Source organism: Perna viridis, chromosome 8 (genome assembly GCF_037379345.1).
Source record: "Perna viridis isolate PV_CMFRI_1.1 ecotype Kerala chromosome 8, ASM3737934v1, whole genome shotgun sequence".
NCBI classification, from domain to species: domain Eukaryota; kingdom Metazoa; phylum Mollusca; class Bivalvia; order Mytilida; family Mytilidae; genus Perna; species Perna viridis.
The window spans coordinates 47,581,830-47,608,952 of record NC_142452.1 but is presented as its reverse complement, the minus strand read 5'-3'; the positions used below and the strand labels follow the sequence as shown (position 1 = coordinate 47,608,952).

General features: G+C 32.7%; 1 pseudogene across 1 annotated transcript; it reads left to right on the top strand.

Moving 5' to 3' along the window:
* Positions 1 to 1,441: 1,441 nt before the first annotated feature.
* LOC148610786 (uncharacterized) lies at positions 1,442 to 25,656 on the top strand (annotated as a pseudogene). Its single transcript, XR_015914841.1, has 7 exons — positions 1,442 to 1,521; positions 6,200 to 6,348; positions 6,734 to 6,737; positions 7,623 to 7,761; positions 18,499 to 18,750; positions 23,225 to 23,407; positions 24,572 to 25,656. The product of XR_015914841.1 is annotated as an uncharacterized LOC148610786 (transcript).
* The last annotated feature ends 1,467 nt before the right edge of the window (positions 25,657 to 27,123 follow it).

Sequence of the window (27,123 nt, the reverse complement as noted above, 5' to 3'; positions counted from 1 at the left end):
TTCACAGTGTCTGGAGTATCCTTTATCTATAACTTTATCAAGTTATTTGGGGATGATTAGATATATAAAATTTTTGAAACTAGGGTTGTTTAATGATAATACGGAATCTAATATTAAAAAGATCTAGCTAAAAGATAAGCCTTCTTTAGGGTCAGATCAGCTACAAAGTCAATCTCATAAGAGTGAATGAAAATGTCAGCAGGTAGAAGAAAAAGTAATCAAGGGAACCAAGGTTATTGCTGTAATCAAAAGAATGTAATCCAGGGACAAAGACCAGACATGGAAATCAGACATACACAACAAAGAACATAAAGTAACTAAAATCATACATACAAAGTCACAAAAGTAAATGAGCAACTCGGACTCCACTAAAAACTGGGAGCATGGACCAGGTGCACCGGTAGGGTAAGCGTCCTCTGCTTTTCTAGAAACACCCGCCGAGTTGCTCATAAAAAGTCAAGTCCGGGGTAGACATACGAGGAAAGGAAAACTATGACCCGTTGAATAAATCAGTTTTCATGGTGCTGATGGATACACCATAACGATCCACGAGTTCATGATGAAAACAATTTTGTTCCCGACCGTTTGTTGAAAAACGCGTCCGCCATACTGGACAAATCAAAAAACTTGACAATCATATATTCCAGCATTTTAGCAAGCATCTTCTTCGGCATGTTTTTTTACCGAAACGAATTTTGTTGTGTGAAGTTTCCGAAATTAAGAATTTTGTATCATTTATAAAGAGAAATGTGTATGGAGTTACCTAGTGTTTACTAGAAAAGGAGAAGGATCAATGTTTTCTAGCAAATGCAAGTTCAATTGGTCTTAAAATATTACGAAATGGGTATTGATGATGCTCAAAAATGAAGCCAAATATTCGTACGGGAGAAAACGAAATGAATAATTCTGGCATAGTGAATCGATGGATGGTCATTGGGATTTCGTAAAGGATAAGAATGTCAAATAGAGAGATTGGGGAAATCGGTTTGAAAGTGTTTAGTAATATTTAATATAACATTTCATTAATTTTTTTAAAAAAAGTTTAAATGATGATGACTTAGACATATAACATGTAATTTTATTCTATTTAATAATATAAAAAATGTAGTGTATGTATCTGTTAGGTGAATTAACGATTGAGAACATGGATAGCAACACTGAGACAATTGGAAACCTGCATATGGGTATAATTGATGTATAATGATAAAGTAATGCCTTTCAACGGCTTATGAAGTTATGAAATATATTTCCTTTTAAGACTGTCATGAATAAAGGAATGAAATCTTACCGACATAATTCAAAATGCATAGCAGCCAAACACCGGTTAGCATCATTTCCATAATTTTACATTAAAATACTAGTTGTTGTATCCTCGAAAGTGGTAGGTTTAAAGCTCACTTATGCGAACTTGAATTTTAAATCACTGCATATTCCAAATGTAATGATACTAATTGTTGTGATCATTGGCTTGAAAACAATCTTCACATTGCATACCTCTAGGAGTATTGAGTCACGGATCAGGTAAACATGAGTTGTAATTCTACCATATGCAATACAGGGAATTAAGCCTCAGTGTTTAATGTTTTCCTACAGTTCTATCAAACCATACATTGTTTTTTACCCCTTCGAACGAACGAAATTTAAATGTGCACGTTTTTTTTGTAAACATTTTCTTCTAAACAGATGATATGTAGACACTAAAACTAATGTCTGCTACTTTTTGCTATGAAAACTATTCTTTTTCAAATAACATTTCCTTTTCAACAGAATGTCAGATGTTTTTGTGTATTGAGATTTTAAGGTAATTTCAAACACAATCTAAACAAACAATGGTTATAAAGGGGACATAAAATAAATTCTCCATACTTAAGTCGTTTTATCTACTTCTTTGATGGCTAGATAAGAGACATCATGGCCAATGTGATACGAAAAGTGATATGAACAATTCGCCGTTGTTTTTGTGTGATTGTGTATCATAACTATAAAACTTGGTTGATTGCAATTGATGTGACGTTTCTAACGTTGTTTTCCCGAAACAATCCGTGACGACATAGAAGAACAATCGCTAGAATAAGTCCCACCCTTATATATGCCGTTTGTCCAGAGGTCTTAATGTTTCTAAACGAATCATAGAAAAGAATGTGTTATTACGTGTAAAAAATTAATGCTCAAAATACTAACTCGCTTTATTCAATTCATCATCGGTATAACAAAATATTATTTTGAAGTTTATAAAATCAAATTGGGCAATCCAAATTTTCTGATATTAATCCACTCGACAATTTTACTGTTAAAACAATTTTGTTGTAATTCTTGATTTCGATGACAAAGTTTTATTAACGCAATTAGAAAACCCAGGGCGAGAGTAATTCTTCATTTTTTTTTATTTATAGTGAGATTGGAACAAAACAACGACAATGTTGTGCTAAGAACAATGTAATTCTCGTCAAGATTTCTGAGTAAACATCTTCGCACGTACTGTCGAATTTCTGAGTTTAAGACAGTAATAGGCATTTCACTTTTAAAGCAATATTAAAGAAGAACATATCTAACTTTTACGTTCTACAAATTCCAAAACCCACTTAGTTTGGTATGGACAGTTTTGTCAATTCGGTAATGATTTCCTAATCCTCCCCATTGAAAATCCCAATTACCCTATACCACATCCCCATCCCCTATCGCATTCCTTATTTCCCAATATATCATAGAATGGGAAGCTTTCCTTATATAAGTACTGTACTTTATTTTTACGACTTCTGTGCTTTCGAGAAATCAACCGTATGTCTAATCAACAGCATATACTTCATCTTAGCCATTTTACAATTTGTTAGGCATGCTGTATTTTGTTTTCCAGCTTCTATCAATTCTAGTTTAAATTAGACCAGCCAGGTACCATTTAAATACTTTAACATCACTATAATGATATAGATATGCTACGAAACATTGGCGAACTTGTTTTAAGAGTAATCAAGGGAACCAAGATTCTAGCGGAAATCAAAATAATGTAATCCATGGACAAAGATCAGACAAACACAATAAAGAACATAAAATAACTAAAATAAGGGGACAATTCATCTTAGTATTTTCCAGACCGTTCTATATATAGAAAGATATATATATATATATGTGTGTGTGTGTGTGTGTGTGTGTGTGTGTGTGTGTGTGTGTGTGTGTGTGTGTGTGTGTGTGTGTGTGTGTGTGTGTGTGTTTATAACAAGTCAATGCCACTGCTCCCCGAGAGGGTCTGGGTGTCAAAAGAATAGACCTGCAGCAGCGGTAAGCTTGTCGGAAAAGGCGACTAAATAGTGCTCAGAACACTAGCCGGAGCCTAGGGAGCAACTGGATTGTGTGCCCCAGGTGGTGGAATGGGGTACCTCTGGCGTGTTACACGCTGGGGTTGTCAGGCTATAATACGGAAAACCTGACCGCAAACCATAGTGATGCACCGTGATGGGAAAGATACCACTTTCCTCGCGTTCCTTAACGAAACCTGCTGTGGTATTCGATAGGAGTTTGAACCTTTGAGCTGCGCCACACCAGGCTAAATTGCCCAAACCTACCCATCCCTCCCTTTTTGTGACAATCAAAATTTGTCGACCCTATTTTTCTTGTGTCCCATCCCTTTTTTCATTTCATCATCATTATCATTTCATGTTCATTTTATTATTCATTTCATGTTCATCGCCAGATTATAGCTGAAATATTTCTGCTCGGGCGTTAAACCCCAATAATCTATCAATCAATCAATCGACCAATGCCACTGCCGAGGGACCAAAGGTCCCCAGTGGAATTCACCAACTCAGTAGTCAGACCTTTCTGACTCAGAAATATGTCATATTTTATTTATCAAAAGTTGCACTGATACAAAATGTAATAAAACCGAGGCTTCATTCCCCGTATTGCAGATGGTAGAACCTCTTGAGATGGATTCTGGCTTTCTTTTTCGATAGTTTTTTTGTTTTGGATGCTTGTATACAATTAACTTTTGGAATAAGATCTTCCTGTGTATTTGGTTCTTATGCTGGAGATGAGATGTAACTCCTTGAAGCAAGTGTACAACATATCAAGTTATGAAATAAATACAATTGGAGTTTTTGTTTTTACCTATTTTCTGTCCTCATTGCCCTATTTCCCTTCCTCATTTACATAATTCCCATCCCTCATTGTCCAATTCATCTTACCATATTCCCCGTGTCAGCTCCCTTATTCATACTATACGTCGCTCCATATATGATGCACTATAATTAATTTATCACCTGGTATTTGAACCAAGAATTATTTTATTTAGAATTTTATCAATCATCAATGTGTGAATTAATTATATCGATCCCCATCTCCTTTACCAATGGCCCATGCCCATTCTCCAATACAGCTCATTCCTCCAAATAGCCTAGACTTTATTACCTTTGTATTGATTGAATGCTTGTGCTTTTGTGTCCTGTGACATATATTTCATTCATTTCACGAACAAAAATATAGCAATTTGTATTGATCTATTTATCAAATATGATTTGGTATAACAAATTAACAAGTACTATCTTTTAAAAAAAGATAGCCAACGCAGTAAAATTGTGTTCCTTTTACTTATAAGTTCCTACATTTCTTTCAAGACATAAACACATGTCACGTAATTTCATTTGTATGTATGATGTTAGTTACTTTATGTTCTTTGTTGTGAATGTCTGTTTTCCATGTCTGGTCTTTGTCCCTGGATTACATTCTTTTGATTACCGCTATACCTTTGGTTCCCTTGATTACTCTTTCATATCGTTTCTATACTATATAACGCCACTGATTTATCAGCATTTGACCACGTGACTTGCGTTTCCTTTAAGATCAAAGGGTAAAAAGCGAAATTATACCGACTACGTCGTAAAACACCTTACATTTTTGGAATGGTAAATTCATAAGTAAATGAAAAACATGGTTCTTATTCATCTGTCTTCATTTCAATAGTTTTACACGTTAAAAATAAAACTAAGGGAAATTTCTACTCTTGAAATGACTTCAATATCACGATTGATTGACTAACTGATTGATTGACGGATTGATTGATTGGCTGACTGATTGATTGACTGACGGATTGATGACGAAATGATTGATTGACTGACTGATTGATTGATTGATTGTAGATTTAGGTCCTTTTGTATTTGTTATATAAATTTTAAGACAAGAAATAACGATCAATCTAACGCACCTGCAAGTCTTCCTCGCTGAAGCAGATTTTTTATAAAGTTCTTGGTAGAGATGCTTCATACTTTGTAAGAAATAATTCCAAAATCATCTTCCAAATATACAGAGGAAGATGTTTACAAAATGCTGGAATTTTTAATCGACAACATATTTGTTCAGTTGGGTGGACGTGTTTATCAACAAACGGCCGGTATTCCAATGGGAACAAATTGTGCTTCTCTATTTGCTGATCTATTCTTTCACTCTTATGAGGCTAAAATAATAGCTGATCTAATTCGAAAGAAAGAATATCGCTTAGCTAGAGCCTTTAATCTCAGTTTTCGCTATATAGATGACGTATTATCTTTATACAATCCTAATTTCGGGGATTTGATACATCGCATCTACCCCAAAGAACATGAGATAAAGAATTCTACAGACATTGTGAGGTCAGCCTCATATCTTGACCTACACTGCGAGATCGATGGTAAAGAAAAACTATTGGCCAAAAGTGATGACTTCTTATTCAGAATTGTCAATTTTCCTTTCATCTGTAGCATGTATGACGTACGAAACAACAAACTAAAGCACAACGTAGGAAACTACAAACTAAAGCACAATGTAGGAAACTACAAACTAAAGCACAACGTAGGAAACTACAAACTAAAACACAACGTAGGAAACTACAAACTAGAGTACTTACAATATAAACTCCTACAAAAAACCGGGAGTGACATCAGTGCTCCGGAAGAGTACGGTGACCTGCTCCACCAGTGGCATCCACCTTCCGTCATATTACAAGTGAGTATAATGCAGGTATAATCTAGCAATAATAATTCAGCTCTTTGTATATTCATATGCTTTAAGTTATATATAAGAAAATATCTTTTATCGGATTACAGTTCAAACATTCTATCTATAAAGAGGAATATTTCATTTCAGGTATTTGTGAATTTTTACCTCTTGCTGATTAAAATTGCATTTGTTTTTCGGTGTGTCCATACGAATATAATCATCTGCCTATCAGCAACACTTGTACTAAATTATTTGCGGACAGATTAAGCTGTAAGGACAGTTTTTAGGCTTGCAAAAATGAAGGCGCAAATTTGTCCGTCCTCGACACTGACCAATTTTTCTATGAATTTCAGAACAATATGACTGAAATTATCCATGCAGGTACGTGATAAATGTTTTTTAGATCATACTCATTTTTTAGCGAATTCGGAGGTTTTAAATACAGTTGTTACAATGGAGATCCATTTTTGTCAGTTAAATACATGTTTAAAATTAAACGCAGCCAACCAAGTTATTGTAAATGCGGAAACTCAGGGGACACTATGACGCTTTCTTTAAAAAAAAAGATTTAGATAAAAAAAGAAGGTATAAATGTGAATTGAGCCCAACAATATATACAGAATGTTAACAAATGTTTTGCAGAAAAGCAGAAATACCGAACCAATCAAGAAATAAATACGAATAATTGGCCTCTACAATGATATATTCCTAATATAGGTTTCTGTTCACATAATAAAAAAATAATCGAGTTATAATGATGCTTTAGGAAGGTAGACCCTTGGTAAGGAACGCAACTCTTACAAATCATTGGAATATAAGTATTTACCGTTTTACATCAATCTCATATAAGCATCAAGGAAACTAGGACTGATTTCATTCTGTTTCAAGTGAAAGCTTGATCAGCTTTTGTGAGATTGAATATGATACAAACGTATCACTGATTTCAAGGGTTATGTCCCTATCCCTAGCTCTACCTCCTGCATTTGTGTATTAGTTTTCCTACTCTATTATACAGTCTAAGCATTCAACAATTATATAAAATGATAGTTTTTCAAATTAAACAAATAAAGCCGTAAATAATTAAAATGGCTATTTGATACATTTAGACTATTTAAGGTTAGGAGTAACCCCATGTATGATTCTAAGGTCGATCTATACTAGACAAATGCGAGCTTGTTGCACAGGCATCACCTTAACTGGCTAAACAGAATGATATGGCAGATCGGTTTGACAAAAAAGTACCATTCTGTAAAAGAAACAGGTTGCAAATTATTTTTCTCAATTTGTTTTTTTCGCCTCAAATATATTCAATACATCTAATGAACACTTAAAAAGCTATTTAAATTTGTCATGAAGCATCTGTGACGTAGTTACTTATTACTAGTTATGTTTCATATGGGAAAAATGTTTATTTCTGGATATTAATAAGGTATAAAAACTTGGATAATGCAATAAAATGACTGCGTTTTTTCTTCATGTGACACACCTTATATACATTTTGCCTTATTCTTAGATAGAGAAGTAGTAAACTTAAGTTCCTTTCAATTTACAGCACAAAATGTAAGTGTCTTTAATACATACCTAAAATTCACTTTGAATTTCAGATAACAGAGTTGCTGTAAATGCACGTCTTGTAAATAATACGCCAATCTGAGAAATGGTGCTATTGTCGGCAGTGCAAAATTTTGTCATATGAATCCGGATTCGTTGAATACGCCTGATGTTTGCATATATATATCCATAAATCAGAAACCTGGTGCCGCTCTACAATCAACAGACTTGACGATACAAATTGTAATGATTTAAAACCACGAACCTTTGTAATCAAACCATAACAAGCAGGTTTTAATTACATATTGTGAAATGATTTATGAAGGTAGACCTAGGGTAAGGGACACAACCCTTACAAATCATCGGAACGCTTGTATTCACCATTTTACATCAATCTCATGTAAGCATCAAAGTAACTTTGACTGATTTATGTCTACTTCCTTAAGCTCTTATTTTCAACTTAAGATTCAAGAGTAATCAAGGGAACCAAGATTCTATCGGAAATAAAAATATGTCATCCAGGGACAAAGTCCAGACATTGAAAACAAACACACGCATAAAAACAATATAAAATAACCCAAATTATAATTCCCGTTTATAATGTACAATTTTTTATTTATGTAACATGATCGCCTTTATTTCTACAATATTAAAATAATATAAATTTCTTTCATCTTCAATTTTAACTGATTTAACAATCCCCTTTTTTAATTGATTCAATTTTGTTTTCTTTCTGTCTCCACTTTTCATATGATTTAGCATTTTGTCTGTTTTACCTCCATATCTCAACAGAGTAAAAATTCACTTTGTATTCTTCATTGTTATTGAATGTTTCAGTACTTTGTCGTAATAGAAAACTTCTTTAGTGGTTGACAAAGTGGAGATCAATTAACATGAAGCTGATGTAGACGTTTTGTGAATTTACTGTGCATCGTCTTTTCAGTCGTTTAAAAATGCGAACATTCAATAAGACATCGAAAAATAATTATTTCCTCGGTAAAATATTTCTCATATCTAACTTAATATCTATGATATTGATTGGTATTAATAGATATTAATATACTTCATTGTCAAAATCAAAAACTCATGCAGCATAAAGGGACATCACTCTAGCACTATCACTTTGGAAATTTGTATTTCTGTAACTCTTCTCTCTTGTTCATAAATATTAGATACGATAAATAGTTTATTCTTTATTTAACATATATTTCAGATAAATTACAAAATAAATTTATACGATTTTAAGTACACATTATTCTGGCCATAATTTGGATTACATTTAATCATGCAACGTACACACAGAACATACATAGAGTCATTTACTACACTGAAGAGTGACCATTTGACAAGAGAGATCCCCAACCCTCAACTAGTACTGTCTCTTTTATCAATAACTGGATCGTACCTTATATTTCTAGCAGATTATTTTTCAGTTTTTTCCCTGAATAAACATACTTAAAAATTTAAATGTAATAACATAGATCACCAAACTTCATTTTGAGATAATTAAGTCTTAATGAAAGTTGGTATTTCACTACTTCTCTATGGGAATTTTCAATATCTCGCAAACTTCTAAAAAAAAACTGGTAGATAAATTTTATATGAAAAACACTTAACTGACATTCTTTCATATTTGACACTGTGAAGTCAGCCTCATATCTCGATCTACACTTAGAAATCGATGGTAAAGGAAAACTATTGACCAAACTTTACGACAAATGTGATGACTTTTCATTCAGAATTGTCAATTTGCCTTTAATCTGTGGCAACATCCCTTCGGCTCCTGCGTATGGAGTGTTCATATCACAACTCATGCGTTATGCCAAAGCTTGCCGAAACTACGCAGACTTTTTGTATCGCGCTAGAACTCTAATAAATAGGTTTCTGGAACAGGGTTGTGTTGCTACCAGATTGAAGTCATCACTATAGAGGTTTTATGGTCGTCATCATGAACTCGCGGGTCCTTATGGTGTATCTATCAGCACCATGAAAACTGATTTATTCAACGGGTCATAGTTTTCCTGTCCTCGTTTGTCCGTCCCGGACTTGACTTCTTATGAGCAACTCGGCGGGTGTTTCTAGAAAAGCAGAGGACGCTTACTCTACCGGTGCACCTGGTCCATGCTCCTAGTTTTTAGTGGAGTCCGAGTTGCTCATTTGCTTTTGTTACTTTGTATGTATGATTTTAGTTACTTTATGTTCTTTGTTGTGTATGTCTGTTTTCCATGTCTGGTCTTTGTCCCTGGATTGCATTCTTTTGATTACCGCTATAACCTTGGTTCCCTTGATTACTCTTTAAATTAAAATTTGGAGTCACTGAACTCTTTTTCTTGTAATATTAAACAAAAACAAAACAAAAAAAAAACACAAAAAACAAAAAAACAAAAAACAAAAAACAAAAAACAAAAACAAAACAAACTAAAATTCCCCATATAATTCAATAGAACATTTTCCCGCCCATTATCTCGCTTTAAAATAGATATATGTGTCTATGATTTTGGAAGATGACAGAACAGAATGATCATTCTTTTATGTATGATCTACCTCAATTTTCCAAAAAAGACTGCTGCCTGCACAGCTCTACATTGAAAGAGCAAAGATTCGAGCTGAAGTCGAAAGAAATAATTCACGGATATAGACAAGACAAGGAAAATAGACGCACAACACAGAACATGAAATAACTATAATAACACGCACAACTCAATGAGTGACTCGAGCTCCGCTTAAAACCAGGAACATGGAGCAAATGCATCGGTAGGGTATTCGTCTTCTGCTTTTTTTAGAAACACGCAACGAAAAGGGGGGAAACTACTACACGGTAAACAAATCGGTTCTCATGGTTCAGATGGATGCAACGAAATTATCCACGAGTTCATGATGACGGCCATAAAACTTATATATGGTTGCAATATAACCTTTTTCCAGGAGCTTAAATTTAGAACTATAGCATGGTATATTAAGTCTGCGTAGTAACAACAAGCTCTGGGATATCCTACGAGTTGTGACGTGAAAAATCCAATCTCAGGTACAGAAGAGATGTTGCAACAAATGAAAGAGTAATCAAAGGAACCAAGGTTCTAGGGTAATCAAAATAATGTAATCGAGGGACAAGACAAAGACCAGACACAGAAAACAGACACACACAACAAAGAATACAGAGCAACTTAAATCATACACACAAAGTAACAAAAGTAAATGAGCAACTCGGACTCCACCAAAAACTGGGAGCATGGACCAGGTACACCGGTAGGGTAAGCATCTTCTGTTTTTTCTAGAAACATAAAAAGTCAAGTCCGAGGTGAACAAAAGAGGAAAGGCAGACTATGACACGTTGAAAAAATCAGTTTTCATGGCGTAGATGGATACACTGCAACGATCCACGACTTCATGATGACGACCATTGATAAGAAACTTGATAATATAGAATGAGAAGCCATCAGGTTTGTCGTATTGTCAAGAGATTTCCTTTACAATCGATTTCTTTGAGTAGGTCAAGAAATGAGTCTTTTGGTATATGGATGCGATGTGTAAAGTCGCCGGAACTAGTACTGTTTAATGAAAATACGACATCCATATAGCGGAAACTGAGTCAAAGGATTTGACCAAACGATGTTTCTTATTTGAATCGGATTAGCTATAAATCCGATTTATCAGAGTGAGGAAAAGGTCCACGAATAACGGACCATAATTTGTTCCCATGGGAAGGCCGCTCGTTTGTTGAAAAATCTCAACACTGGAAAAAGGTGATACATCCAGGAACAGTTGATTAGTATGCTAGAGTTTCTTCTTGACATCATATCTGTCACTTTTGAAGGGACACTTTTTCAGCAAAATATCCGCATTCAAATAAGCAAAGATAGTGCTTCCCTCCTAACCAATCTCTGGCTTTATTTATATATAAGTCGGATTTCCTTCAAAATCTTGTGAACGACAAAACATATATTTCTAAGTTGTTAATAGAAAACGAACGGATATGGTAAAACGTAACAAATAACCTTTGTACAAAATAGTAAACACTTTCAGAGATTAATAAAAGGTCTTCAGTAATTGTTAACGCACCTTTAAGTAAGCTCTGGAAGGCCTCGGTAACTAAGTAATAAAACTGTACGACGACAATTCCTTAAGATCAAACTAAAATAATAGAACGAAACCAAGAGATAGGCGCATGAAATCGTCGGTGGGATTAAACTGTCTTTATAAAACCTTAATGATCCTTCTTTAAAGTAAGGTCAAAAATGAATTTAAACAACGAAAAAACATTACATAATACATCCAATTCTCTCCATGGAATGCCTCAACAAAACCTATATAGACAAATGAGATAACCCCTTGAAGAACGGTCGCAGTTACTGAAAGAGTAATCAAGGGAACCGAGGTTATAGCGTTAATCAAAAGAATGTAATCCAGGGACAAAGACCAGACATGGAAAACAGACATACACAACAAAGAACATAAAGTGACCTAAATCATACATACAAAGTAACAAAAGAAAATGAGCAACTCGGACTTCACTAAAAACTGGGAGCATGGACCAGGTGCACCGGTAGGGTAAGCGTCCTCTAAAAGTAGCTCAGAACATAAAAAAAAAGAATAACAAGACCATCAAAACTACCAGCATTAGAAATAATCGGTCACTACATGTCTAGTGGGCTTTATTAGAAGCAGGAACGTCAATTAAGGGTCGAGTATCTCTACTTATGAAAAGAAGGTTAAGAAAATAGACAATAATTCGATAATCGCATTCTTTACTTATAAATTTATGTAGATGAATACATACAATTGGACTTACCTGAGCAATAATGCTGTAACAACACTAAAAGCAATGTGTAAGGCACTTACTTGGTTACGACAAAAACCCTATCCCCATTGGATGCAAGAAGATAAATAAAACAGGTATAAACGAACTATTAATGGTTTAAACGCTTTAAAAGTCAGCATTTTTTCGTCAGTAAAGTTCTGGCTACGGGCCTGGCGGTGCATTATATATTAAAATATATAGTAGTCATTTTGTACAATAGAAAAATCAAGTATCGATTGACTCCGTCTACTTGGCTATAGAAATACTCTTGCAGTTATTTTTAAAATGTGTTTATATAAGAAATTGGGCGTTACTAAGCGAAATGAAAATCGTTATTTTTGCAATTTATAATTAGTTTTTTTTTTTCTTTTTTTTTTATGGCAAGGAACAATGAATTGTAGACTGATTATGTATTGTCGGTGATCAGCAAGGTGACACTGCCCGTAAAACTGATGGTGGATTGGCAGCAGTCAATGAGATACCGTTGGCTTGAAATATGATGGTAGAGTGTCGGCTATCAACAATATACTATTACCTTGAAGCCTGGTGATAGTATACTGTTGATAGTGATCAATTCAGTAGAGTTGCCTTGAAGATTGATGCTGGCTGTCAACAAGGTAATGTTGCTTTGAGGACTAATGATGGTTTGTCGGTGATTAAATCATGTAACGTGATGAAATACAACAGTATGTTGTCAAAGATCAACATTAAAATATTTCCTTGAAGATTGATGGTGGATTGTCGACGATCACTGAGATAACCTTGCTTTGAAACATGATGCTTGATTGTCTGCGATAGAAAATGTAATGTTGCCATGATGACTGATTCAGGGTTGTTGGCAATCAATTGTTTAACGCTGCCTTCAAGTTCCAAGAAGGATTGCCAAGATCAATAATACAACATTGCTTGAATTATGAAAGTGAATTTTGTATTCAAACAAACATGAAATGTAACTAATGTACTCATTCTTCGTTTCACACTTGCTTGAATGAAATAATTTCTGAAGAATAGTTGGAAAGTAAACAATTCACAGTGTATCTGATTGCAAAAAAAAATTAGAGACTTGTCGCTAGTCGCATCCTTTCTTCTTCAAATTTAGACTATCATTACAACCATGATTTCCTTAATTTGTTTTTGGACACAACTACTGATTTTCACAAATTTCTCTGACATCTTTTCCGCTTTTTTTATTACGATCACTAAATGGACGAGACTTTTTATAATGCTATTGTACAAGAGTATTAGAGTTAACTAGTTTAGACACGTTGCTTAACAATATACACACAAATGTTTTAAAATACCCATGGAAAAACATCATACACCATTGCAATCATTATGAATGTGCTACAAAGTGCCTTTTAGTTTTACGGCTACCTTAAATACAAATTCTATGTTCTTAGTCTTAATGAAATATTTTTTTTAAATGGAAATGAGTTAACTGTAGTTGAAAGGCCACTGTCCGTACGAATGAGATTAACATCCTTGTCAACCTTCTGTGACCGAAGATTTAATTACTTCTGATGTCGAGGCTTTTAAGAGCTTACTTAAAAATGTGGTTTTATTTGTTGGTGATTATGTTGATCTCACAAAGCATTTACTAATTTGAATGTATTTAACGCATTTCCACGTTCTTACTGCAATTGATATGAAAGCAACATATTGCAAGTTATCATGAATGAGTTAATTTTCGGAAATGTCAATCCGAAACAAACACATATTTGAACGAACCTTTTGTCTTAAGTTGAAAAAAGCGATATTTCAGAAAGTATTATGAACGACTGTTATCAATTATTAAAATAACATGTTTTTTACGGGAATCAATATTTCCCTACAATCTTACACTCGCGCGCGCTCTCTCTCTATCGTGACAAAATAAGACTTTTTGCATTTGTCTCTCATTGACCTTGATTATTTTGTCAAATAACCATTATTCATAACCATTAAAGTATCCATCGCTATGATCTTCCGAAATTAAAGCATTTCGTTCATAAGTTCGTATATTGATGCATTAATCATAGCCATCATACTATGTATATATGGGTATAAACTATAAAGCATAACTTATGTTAGGTTGAGATGCTCGCAGAAACTTTCTATATTTCTCCTGAGAAAAAAACAACGCTTTAATAAGGTGATATATTCACAGCAACAAAAAATGTCAAACATAATTCATATTCATAAATCATCATACATAGATTCGAAACCATACATAAATATCATTAATACAAAACCAAATTAAAAAAATACAACAGCAAGTTGCTGTGAGCGCTTTCGATAACGAAGTGTCCACTACCTGGGCATTAATATCAATTAAATGACCCACCCTTTTAACCGTCAAACAATACCTGTCTATTCATTGAAAAACATACAAACGTGTATATCAGATTTTTGTATATGCTACGTATCGTATCTCCTTTGAATTCTATTTTAAAAAACAAATTAAAATTTATTGAATATCACAAAAATTCATCCGTAATTGTTTTGTGACTCACAGAAGCTTGCAACAGTTATCAAGCCAATGAACACGTCAGATAATATCATTGATTTTGGAATATATTGTTTATAATGAATAATATTAACATCACTAAGCTAAACACAAAAAAACTTCTTTCGATGAAAGCAGGTGTTTTGTTTTCCATATAAATGATACAAACTGGTATTTGGCTACTGTGTATTTTAAACGATGTCGGTAAGTTTTTTTTAGAGATTTTTTTAATTGAATGGAAAAAAATGCTTCAAGAAAATTTGTCATCTTCCATTGTATTCTTTACTTTAAAAAAAATATTAAAGCCTTCTACCTCTACCACAAGTTTCCCACTGTCTTCATTCCCTGTAAACACCATCCAAAATTTGCCGTTCCTCATAGAAAGTTTTCCTTTGTCAATAAAACCCACACTGCCATAACATAGTATTCAAACATTCATATTTGAACTTTTGTTTAGCAGTAATTTTGAAGAAACTCTGATATGTATACACACATTTGAACATATTTCCTTGATTTCACAATTCAGAATCCTTTTTCCTCCATACGAAATTTCATTCTCTTATCTGCGATTTCCTTTTCAAATATTTTCTCATTCTCGTGTACATTTTAATGAAAAGTTACTCCATACGGCTATCGTATAGAGCGGTAATTCAGAGACATAGAATTCAGAAAATCAGATTAATTTCAAATTTATTATATAGATAGCAGTGATTTATCGAATGTTCCCTGAGTTCACAAATTCGAAAATTCATACTGTGAAATGAATTCGGTAATTTCAGGCTCGGACATTTTCCCGCCAAAACGTCAAACCACGCATACGAATTAGGCATTCATAAAGTTAAAATTTTATATTCAGAATAGCTTTTTATTTATTCTTAATTTTTATAATGAATAAGATAGTCAATTGCATATTATGAAATACCTGTTTATAATCACTCGTACCGAGAACGCTTGAAGATTGAATTGCACACGCACGTCAAATCATGGCGTTCTTCAACTCTTGTGATCATGTATTTGTTATTCACAATTTCCAACTTAATACCCTATCAATCTTTTGTTTTAAGTTTTGTTTTACAAAAGTGATACATATGTACCAGTCTCAAAACAAAAACAATAATTGTGCAAACGTTTAATATATGCCTTCACTACATCACTACAGAAGTTTTATGGTCGTCATCATGAACTCGTTATGGTGTATCCATCTGCACCATGAAAACTGATTTATTCAACGGGTCATAGTTTTCCTTTCCTCGTTTGTCTACCCCGGACTTGACTTTTTATGAGCAACTCATGTTCTTTGTTACTTTATGTTCTTTGTTGTGTATGTCTGTTTTCCATGCCAGGTCTGTCATTGGATTGCTTTCTTTTGATTACCAGTGGGTTGCATACGACATCTTTTTTTTCAAAATTGGGTCATGCTTTCTCAAAGTTCAAAGTTGTTTTTGATTAACCGCAACGATTAATGAGAAATGAATTACACAGAATGCATTGAAATTTATTTAAAAGAAAGGGGGCGATAACTCTTTGAGCCAAATCTTGTTGCATTTTCAGGGAACATTAAAATCATTTTCTGGGCCATTCATTGTCGATTTAAAAACAAGCTTTACACTTTTTGACATACATGTGATGCATACATTACATTGGAACAACTTATTAAGTGGGATCAATGTGCCACACGTATCATAAGATCTGCCTGATTTTTACATTGAACAGCCTCTTTAATTTAGTCCATGGAGTTGAATGACCGTTGTTTATGTACATGTATGTGTTTTTGTGCGAATGTTAATGCATAATGTTACATTTCAGTGTATAGAGACTTATTACAACTTAACCATTTAATACTTGGCTATCTTTTTAAAAAGAATTGTAGAATTTTGTATTATTTAATGTTTGTTTTAGAACTTTGATTTCAAACTCAGACATTCCCCCCTTTTATAACAAACGTTATCAATTTGCTGTGTCGAATCTCCGTTTGAACTAAAACTAATAGAAATAATAAAATAGACAACAATGTAAGAACACAATTCCCTTGCAACTTGATATGTTTTTGCAGATCTGTACCAGTTAAAAGATACCGTCAGAGAAAGCATAATCCGTACTATTAAAATAAAGATCAAAACGTAAATTGTTTGGCCATTTATAAGTTTGCAAATATGACGGACTTTGCTTGCGTTAAAAAAATAACAATATTTTGTAGGTTGATTTTGAACCATTATATCTCTTTTGATATAAAAAAAAATCAGGAAAATTAGTTCACATTCTTCAGTCTGAAAATGATTTTGTTTTCAAATATGAAATAAAGTAATCCCCTTAAAAATCGCCCAGTAAGCTTCAATCAGCTGGGTTAATATATGTTAAAAAGAGCAAAAAATAAGGATCCATGAAAAAATAAAATCCCATTAGACTAATCTTTATTTCTCATATATTTTTCATATAATTTCTATTCCATTAAATCTAAAGACTTGAAAAAGAAAGACCGCGAGCATTTAATAACCCTATTCAAAGAGCAAATCGCAAAACTAGGCACGGCGAATATGTTACGTTAAATGGTAGAAGATTTCCTAATGTTAGTCATTCTTTATTTCCTCTGTCTAATCTCTGCCCTTGAATAATGTTATTTTGATTATCGCTCGAATTGTTGTTCTCTTGATATTCTTTCATTCACTTTTGTGATATGATAAAATTATAGAGCTTTGTAAGGACATTAATATCCTATTTGCTTTCATGAGATTTTAATAGAAAGATTAAGACCTTGTGCAAACTGAAAAAAATTAACGATTTACAGTAAGACAAATTTAAAAACGCAATGTGTCTCATATATGTTCTTTAAAATCAAGATCAATTATCAGACTTTAGGGCATTCAGTAGCTTAGGTTTTACAAAACATGTTGTATACATTTTAAATTAGATTTAATTTAAACATCATACAACTGTATAGCATTCGCATACATTATTTAACTAACTTTATGGTAGCATGCACCGTTTGTGTTTGAATATCTGTCACTACATCATATAATATTCAACATGCTTGAATAGTTATAGACTATCACAGTTGGGTATTTTAATTTATTTTTGTGATCCTCTATGGTTTAATAAATGTATACATATTATCCTAATATAAAAATTAATTGGAAAAAAGTGAATAACCAAAACATTATCACGAGTGCCGAAGAACGCCTAGATTTAACGAGTGTGCGTAACTTGTTCCGCGCACGAGTTAGATCCTCAAGCGTTCTCGGTACGATAACCAATTGATTATCCTATTTATTATATAGATTTTCTTCATAATTTATCGGGTTTTTTCAATATGAATATGAAATTCTTTGATTGGCGGATTGATATCAAAGTTGTGATGTTTTGGCGGGAAAAAGTGCGAGAGTGAAATTACCGAATTTATTTCACAGTGTGGATTATCAAAATTTATTACATTGGGAACATTCGAAAAAACACTGTTTTCTATTTAATAATTTTTTTACCTGTTGTCTGTAAAATATACAACCTTGGGTTGATGCAATATTACTAAAGCCGTCATTGGTCAATTAATATGGACGGACCAATAGTGACGTCATACATATGTAGATCCTCTGTCAAAACATAAATGGCTAAAATCTTTTTTGTCCCTTTTATGCAAAGCCTAACATTATATCAAACTAACACGTTTGTTTCACTTTTAATACATTTTTTTATTTCCTTTCAGTTTCAGTTGGATCAATGTGGAACATGTCACCGTTTACTGGTTCCCACACATTAACTCATACTACAGGGATCATTTTGACTAGGTCTCTAATTGAATGCGTTTTTGTGTGTGCAAGTGATCCCACTCGTTGCAAATCAGTAGAGTTTAAGAAGGGAAGTAAGGAATGTACATTGGTGAATTCGAAGTACCAGGATAAAGGTCCCTACACAAAACGAGAAGATGTCGTACATTTTAGCACGAATGAACAGACCTGTGAGTGAAAATAATTGAGAGCCAATTATCAGAAAGTTTAAATATACGAACAGCATTTTTTCAGAGGGTGCCGGGGGGAGGGGGGTTGCCCCTACATGTATGTCTTATCAGATCCGAATCTGAATCATGACCAAAACTGTTTCTATTGACTACACCTTGGTTAATCCTGTTTTGGATATTTTAAACGGCTTCAAACAATTTTCTATGGCATATAGATTGTAGTTATCGATCCGGCCACTCTATGGTTGTATAAGAAATAGTTTTTAATCCATCCATTATAGGAAAGGCTTTGTGGAAATTTAATAACTCATTGTTTTATGATGCTGATTATGTCATAAGTATAAAAAAAAATAAATAAGATTTTGGAGGTAAAAAAGCAATATTGTACTTTAGTTTATGACTATGATAATATTGAAAAATAAAAAAAAATGAGAACCTCAATTACGCATCAACCACCATTATTGTATGAGACTTTGCTGATGGAGATAGGAGGTAAAACAATATCCTATTCAAGTTATTTGAAGAAGCAACGGGATAAAAGAGAATCTGAACTTTGTGAAGAAATCTATTTTTAAGATTCCTATGTATCTGTAGAAAATTTGATTTACTTTGAATAAAAAAGGCAGATCTTGAAAATCTGAGTAAAGAAAAAATGAGAGATAAATTGATCAGATACAGAGCTAAATGTATTAAAGTAAGATGTTACCAAAAATTGAAAAAGATGATGGAAATATTGATACAGACGAATTTGATATATTGAAAGAAACTAAAAATTTCTATCATAACTTATATAATTCTAGAGGCCATGTATTAGATAATGTGAGGGTAGAAAATATTAGATCAGATTTGAAAGATCATGAATTTAAAACACTCCCTAATTTGCAAATGATGTCTTTAGAAAGGGAAATAATTGTATCAGAAGCTACAGAGGTATTGAAAAATATGAAAAATAATAATTCACCAGGATCAGATGGTTTTTCAGCAGAATTTTTCAAGTTCTTTTGGATTGATCTTAGTTTCTTTAATGTTCAATCTTTAAACTATGCCTTTGTAATAGGCATTTATCAGTTACATTGAGGCAAGGAATTATTACTTGCCTTCCAAAAGATAACAAACCAAAACATTTTTTTAAGAATTGGAGGCTTATTTCTTTACTTAACACCATCTATAAAATAGGCTCTGGCGTTGTTGCTAAAAGAATAAAATATGTACTTAAAGATTTGTTAAATCTTTATCAAACTGGCTTTATAGAAGGGAGATACATAGGAGATAACAATAGATTAACCTATGATATCCTGCAACACACAGAAGAGCAAGAAATACCAGGATTACTTTTACTGATTTTGAGAAAGCATTTGACTCTATATCCGGGAATTTTCTTTTAAATGTTTAATTTTTTTTTAATTTTGGAGAATCAATAATTAATTGGATTAGAGTTTGCTATGAAGATATAAGTTTGGCTGTCATACAAGGAGGCAATCGTTCAGAAGTTTTAAAAATTGGCAGCGATTATGTGCAGAAATTTTAGCCATAAAAATCAGAGGTAACCAAAGTATTACTGGTATCACAGCGACCCATGTTGATCACAAACTATCACAATATGCTGATGACACATTCTTAATATTAGATGGTAGTGAAAAATCTTTGAACGCTGCATTAGATGAATTAGATTGGTTTGCAAAGATTTCAGGACTAAATATGAATTTCTCAAAGACTCAGGATTGGTAGTAAGAGATAAATTCAAGATATTCTTTGCCCAGAACGTAATCTTTTATGGGATCTACCTCTTGTATTAGTTTTGATTTAGATCTTGATCATATTAGTGAATTAAATTTCAATGAAAAGTTGATTAAGATAAAGAGTATGATCAATATATGGTCAAAAAGGAAACTCACTGTTATAGGAAAAATGACAGTAGTAAAAACATTGATACAACCTTTTCTGAACCATCTATTTCTTACATTACCAAATCCTAGTAAAAATATGATTTGTAAACTTAATAGTATTTTGTTTACATATATCTGGAACTCACCAACAGGTAGAATAAAAAGGGAAATTATACAAAAAGATTTTAATGAAGGTGGTCTTAAAATGATTAGTATTTCTTATTTTATCACAGCATTAAAATCAACATGAATAAGGAAAATCTTTAAATCTGAAAGTAAGTGGCCTAGCATACTAGAAACAAGATAAAGAAGTATTAATAAAATTTGGAAATGGATATGCTATGTCTATTAATTGTACAAACAAATTTGGGAATGGTATTTTCAAAGCATGGAATGATGTTGTAGAAAAAAGAGTTATAATTTAGAATATTTTTATACTAGCCCAATAAGGTGATATAACGATGTCACTGTGAGGGAAAAACTGTCTTTTATAAGAAATGGCTTGAAAAAGGAATGTTTTGTATATGAAATCTTGAATGAAAATAGAAATTTCCTTTCAGTCATGGAAATGCAAGATAAGTTTAATATACACATTGACATTATGGAATATAATAGCATTGTATCTGCCTTAAATAAGGCAAGAAGATGATTTAAAGCTGATGATATATCCTTTTGTTCCATCTTTTTGTACACTAATTTTTAAGAGTACAAATTTCACAATGCTTATGAAGACAAAGAAAGCGTTATTTTGCTTAGCAACCAAAACATAATTATATTTCACCGGTAGATTAACATTTCCATTGATGCTTCTGACATAAAAGTGTTTGATGTGTCGATGTCAATAAGGGTTTGATCTTAATTAAGGAATACGATACAGAAAAGATTTACCATTGATTTTTTTCTGAAAATTCGTCATGATCTTCCACATTTCCACATGCTCTTCCAAAATATGCAAAGAAAAATATACCTTCATGACTTAGTTTTCGTGATATTCATGTTCGAATTTTTGATATTTTCCTGCAAACGTCTAAAACAAAGACAGTTGCATATTATGTTACACAAAGTACCATTTTTTCAAATCAGCAAAAGATAATTGCTTCCAGTTTTTTGCTGTAGCTTTTTATGTGATTTCTTTTCAGTCTGATGGAAGTAAACACTGTAGTTAAGAGAAATAATAATCGTAATCTCCGTTTAATTGTTTAACATGGATTGTTTGAGAGTTTTAATGTGAATATTTTGCATGTAGAAAAAAGATGGCCAATTGAAATTCCACAATATTTCGTCAATAAATTCTTGTCATCCTTTATTGTAGAATTTCAACAAAATATAAGGGGCTTCATGTGCTTCCTTCGTGGCTACATATCAAAAACCGTATTCTTTTTTATGACAAATCTTCACCTCGACGATGCTGGGGTCAAAAAGAGTTTTAATAAGTAAAACAACGCTTCCCGCCAGTTTACTTGCACTAAGCACTGACGTCGTTGCTCGTTCCAATCTTGGTGAATTGTTTTGTCAATAAAACCGGAGTCTTTTAAAGAAGGTTACCTCGAAGTTGCCAGCAAGAAAATTGAATACAATATTTCCTAGGTGACTTATTTGTCCTTCTCGAAATACCGTTTTTTCTAATAGATATGTTTATATGTAGACCGGTAGTTTACGCCGTTTTCACGAAATAAGAAAATGAGGGAAGTAATCAGCTTGTATTTTATTTGTATTAAGTTCCCTTTTACCTTTTAAATATGGTTGTTATTCGCTTACTCATTATTCTTATATGGTTACTGTTTGGATGTCAATATATTTACACAACAAAAAATTATATTAACATATCAAACGGAAAGAATCTATACAAAGAGTAATCAAAGGAACCAAGATTATAGGGTAATCAAAAGAATGTAATCCAGGAACAAAGACCAGACATGGACAACAGACATATACAAAAAAGGACATAAAGTAACTAAAATCATACGTACAAAGTAACAAAAGCAAATGAGGAACTTGGACTCCACTAAAAACTGGGAGCATGGACCTGGTGCACCGGTAGGGTAAGCGTCCTCTGCTTTTCTAGAAACACCCGTAACTATTCAGGTATCTCATTGACTTGTTTGGGAGGTTTTTCCCCTATACGTGTACATGTTTTCAATGTCCTTATACAGTAGGCCCTGTTTAAATACTCTAAACATCTTTTTAGTCGGTGTTTTTTAGTTTGAAGCAAGTGCTTTCAATTCTTTACGCAATCGGTTATTCATGACGAAATAGAGACGTTCGTTCAAGCGGAGTCAGGAGTCACATTCGTTACCGCAACGTCGCGAAATGAACTTGCTTTATTTGATAAAACAATTATCTCTCTTTGCTACTGTATCGTATTCTCTTAATCAGAATCGAAGCACGCTAAAAAAAAAAGCTCTAGTCTCAAGTAATTTCTACAATATCTCTCGACGATAGTTTGAGAGATGAACTGATCTTACGTCTCTTTATTATGAAATTTGCGCTGACAAACCAGATACTAACAAGTTAGAATACAATTTTCAAGACAAACCTCTCTTTTGGGTGTCACCCATTCTATGATTATACTTTAATTTATTTTTCAGTGTGTCCCTATGGATATAACCATCTGCCTATCAGCGGTATTTGTGTTAAAGAATTTACGGACAAACTTAATTGGAATGACAGCCTAGCAGCTTGTAAAAATGAAGGCGCTGATTTGCCAATCCTTGATACAGACCAGGTTTTCCTTGAATTTAAAAACTATATGGATAGCTTAATACATTTAGGTACGTGACAGTGACTTTTCTAATCACACTTAACTGTTTTTGTAAATCCACATGTTGTATATACAAATGTTACAATGTTAAAAAGATGATATACACTTAGCCATAAGTTAAGGAACAAAAAGCTCTCAGTTTGCTTGCATTTTATTATTATTATTATTATTATTATTATTATTATCATAGAACAATCGTCATTTATCTATTCAGTAATATTCCATCATTTGATTCAAACACAAATGTACAAGCCTCCAATTTGCCTAGTTATTCGTTATTTTCCATGGCTATTTCCTAAGTCAATTTGGACTTGTGTTTTGCTTTATTTTTCTTTTTTTTTTTTTTTTTTTTGGTTTGTTTGTTTGTATGTTTGTTTTTTTTTTGTTTGTTTGTTTGTTACTTTTGTTTTTTGTTATTGTTTTTCTTATTTCATTTTCAATTATCAACTAACATGAATTTCCTTCTGTGATCTCCCATTCTTAAATGGTTTAGAGGGTTTTTATATATTTTGGGGTTAGATTCTGGTCGCTCATTATGTGCGCATCATTCAGGTTACTTCATTTTTGTCATTGTGTGTGTGTGTTTTTTTTTCTTTGCCTAGTTGTCATCCCTGGGTTCTTTTTGGATGATTATTTGAATAAATGTTCCCTTCATTTGATTTCCGTATAAAAACGTTTTCATTGTGAACAACATTAGGATAACTTTTAAATGCAGCCAATAAACAATTCCTGTTTCTAATTACTTAGAGTGACGTGTATCAGAGATTTTAAATTCAATGGAATGCTTGACAAAGACATGGATGAAATAAAATATATACTCAAAAGAATTATTTTAGATGCAAACCAAGTGCCAGATTCAAGGATGATTTTTTGTGTTCCGGAGGACATTAAGGCATTATTTCGGGGTTTGGAGATTAGTGCAAAACTTAATCACACTTCGTTCCCCGATATTTCAAGTGGAGTGTACCACATGTATTTGAGTGGTCCCTTACATCCAAATGTATGATATGGTCCAGGCTACAGCCAAATATGTCAGTAATAAAATGTATGGAACCCTTTGGAATCAAGAATTAAAGGACTGTGGCCAAATGGAAGAATGACACTTATAGAATAGATCCAAAAATAATCAAATTTTATCATGTTTTTTTCTTTGAATAGTTACTTTGAATTTCAGATGATAGAGTGGCAGTTAACGCACGTCTTGTAAATAACTGGCCAATCTGGGGAAATGGTGTTGTTGTCGACAGTAGAAAGTTCTGTACTATCAACCCAAGTATGCGGAATACTCCTGACGTATGTATTTACATAGTCCATAAAACAGAAAGCTGGTGTGACACTGCAGTTGACAGATTTGACGATGCACTTTGTGATGATTATAAACCACGAATCTGTGTAATCAACCTATGACAAGCGTTTTGCTTTTTTTCTTCTTTTTTTTCTTGTTTGTTTGTATGTTTGTTTTTGTTTGTTTGTTTGTTTGTTACTTTTGTTTTTTGTTTTTGTTTTTTGTTATTGTTTTTCTTATTTCAATTTCAATTATCAACTAACATGAATTTCCTTTTGTGATCTCCCATTCTTAAATGGTTTAGAGGGTTTTTACATATTTTGGGGTTTTTTTTGTCTCAATTTTTAACTATCCTAAATGCACTCATTTAACTCCAATTTTCAACTATAATAGAAAATCACACATCTTTCTTCAATTTTCAACATATCTTAACATTCTCTTTAATTTTAAATCTCGGCCATTTTTTGTTTTCACTGATTTCATTCTTCAATGTTCATTCTTATTGAATTATTTAAAATACCCCGAAAGTACCAAGTGCAAATAGTATTTGATAGTGGATATCAATGCACTTGAAGTGGTTTCAGACGACTCAATATGTATATGTTAATAAGACTTCGGAAAGTAAAATCTCGATAAAGAACTTTTTTTTTCCAGTACTAAGAATGTCTTCTATCTCGCAAATACTTATTTTCCATTTTTCTCAAAATGAATAGCAAAATTTCAGATATTACTTGTATTATTTGTAAAAAATAATGAAAATTGGTACAAAAATTCCGTTCAAATAGTTATTTAAAACATAGATGAGATCTTGCATAGAAACAAAGAGAAATTTTACAAATGACCGAATGCTTTTCTGTACAAGCGACGATAAATATATAATTGTTTTGATATTTTCCGTCCATTTTAAATATTTTTTAAACTATATTATTATATTCATTATATATCAAATTCTATTAAAACATAAAAAACATGTTCACATAAACTGTATATAGGTTTTGCCCAAAAGTGATTTGTTTTACATTTGCAAGAATTATCTTAATGACTACTGATTGATGCAAGACAAGAGCCAAAACGTATGTTTGGTACAGAAAGTATAGACAATACACCACCAGTTCCGTATCAAATAGCCAAAAAAAAAAAAGAAAAAAAATACATTTGTATCACTTGAAAATTAAATTGCCGAAATAAAATAAAAGTTGAATCTCTTACCCAGATTTTGTCCTCTTTATTTTAAGCTGGTATATATACTGAGTTTTTAAAGTAAGGTTTAATATCTAAGATCTTCACATTGACGCAGTATAAGATTGATTAATTGATCACTTATAGTTAAACATTTTCTTACAGTTTTCTTGAGGAATTACACATTTCTAGTGCTTTGATTTCTTTTTATTTTCACTTATTTATTGTTTATATCTTATCTCTTGTTTTAACTACTGTTTTACAAACTTTGGCTGATGGCAATTTCAAGCTGCCTAAATTCCGGAAATAATGAACCGTAATGGAAGCGGTAGGTTTAGCGTGCTATTAAATCAGGTTTAACCCACCTGTCATTTTGACATGCCTGTACAAGTCAGAACTATTGCGATGTTTTTTAAACACTCCGGTTGTCATTTGCTACACATAATTTCTTTTGACTTCTTTTTTTATTATTGCTTAAATTGCATCAGTTTAGTAGTCATTAAGATACGCAATTACTACATACTGCATTAGTACCTAGTAAGGTGGTGTGTTTTATACCTTTACACACGATTGCAAAGAAATTAAGAATAAAGCAATCAATGTGATCACAATGAACAAGCTGTGAACAAATAAGAATTTATTGTTGTGTCGTTGTGGTTGTGACAGAGCGATATGAAAACACAAAAACACATAGACATAACAGGAAAAGCAATGTCTTTGTTACGCGAGATTTTATTTACGCAGTGAAAGAGTAATCAAAGGAACCAAGATTATAGCGGTAATCAAAAGAATCTAATCCAAGGACATCGACCAGACATGGAAAACAGGCATACACATCTACGAATACGAAGTAACTAAAATCATACATAACAAAAGCAAATAAGCGACTCGGACTCCACTAAAAACTGAAAGATATTAAGAAATTTGTGTCCAGATAATACCATGTCATTCGTAAATAGTTAAAGAGTAATCAAGGAAACCAAGGTTATAGCGGTAATCAAAATAATGCAATCCATGGACAAAGACAACAAAGAACATAAAGTAACTAAAATCATAAAAAAGCAACAAAAGCAAATGAGCAAATCGGACTCCACTAAAAACATGAAACATGAAGCAGGTGCACCGGTAGGGTAAGCGTCATCTGCTTTTCTAGAAACACCCGCCGAGTTGCTCATGAAAATTCAAGAAAAAGCTTTAAGACCAGAGGTTTCTATATCACAAACTACTAAGTTGTTTCACCGTTACAAAAATTTGATACACAA